This window comes from Wasmannia auropunctata, unplaced genomic scaffold (assembly GCF_000956235.1).
Source record: "Wasmannia auropunctata unplaced genomic scaffold, wasmannia.A_1.0 LD336106.1, whole genome shotgun sequence".
Classification (NCBI taxonomy): Eukaryota; Metazoa; Arthropoda; class Insecta; order Hymenoptera; family Formicidae; genus Wasmannia; species Wasmannia auropunctata.
In genome coordinates, this window is record NW_012026784.1 from 2,433,702 (window position 1) to 2,435,012 (window position 1,311).

The window sequence follows — 1,311 nt, forward strand, 5'->3', positions numbered from 1 at the left end:
CAATCACAAATAATTAGTTTCGAGAATTTAAGATTTATATATAAACATTGATTTAAGAAAGGTATAAGATAGCGAGATAGATGTGATCGTGGCGCGAGAGCTACGCGTCTGCTTTCTGTGCCAAAGACTCAAGTTCAAATTTACTCAGAACGTATCAGATTGTTTTTGATCACCTCTCGAAAGGCAATGGCAAACTATTGGGAGTTATTATTCCTGCTGAAACAAGTCATCATAGAAGTGGAGCAGGATTGTCATGGACATTCGTGCGCTCCCGAATAATCGCATAAAATGGAGATCACGACCTTCAGTCATGAACGACTGACTTGAGAAAATTCAAAATGAGTAACAATGACATCAGACGTTCAGATTACTTTAAGATAGTAAATGAAGACTATGCTATGAGAAAGTCGAAACGTTCCATATCGTTATTATTTATTTTGAACAAAATGTAGTAATTTAACATTTTAATTTTTTAATTTTTTTTTCACTATATTTTATTTATTTTGCAAAAACTCCATGTAACATAAGCTCTCGTACTATCATTGTTTGATTATGCCGTGCCATACCTCAGCTAATCTTTACTTAACAGAGTTAAAAATTCTTCATGCTCGATCTTATTATCACTGCTCTTTACAGTAGAATTCTTTGGACTTATACTAATTATTTCTGCATATTAAGTATAATTTATTTATTAATTTATTCACTTAAATATAATTTATTTAACTTATTTATATGATAAATTTAATATACTCGGTTAGAAATCGAACCAGCATTTAGTTGCATCCTTGTCTTTTGTCTGCAGATGTCCATATTTAAATTCTATCTGTCTATTTAACATGCCTGTCTTTATTTTATTACTTACTTTATTATTACTATTACTTTACTATTACTATTTTATATTTTATTAGCTTACATAAAGTAGGCATATTTTATTGCATTTATGGTATATAATTATTATTATTGAATTTATTATATATTTAAGATAAAATGTTTAATTCTATAGAATTGTCATACATCTATGACAAAATTTCAAGTTGCTAGTATGGGATTTACTTAGGAATGTTTATATTTTGCAGTTTAATAAGCAAATTGAATGTTTCTTCTCATTTAAATGTTTATATTTTGCAATTTAACAAGCAAATTTGAATTTTGGTTTTATAATGTATACGTGATATACGTGGAATCCTTCTTAAAAAATATTTGAAAGGTATACATATTTATTAGAATATTTGGAAGAAATATTCGAGGGTTTGAGAAATTCATTGTGTAATCTAAATGTACAAAAAAAAAGTGTGTTTGTCCTAGAGTTAA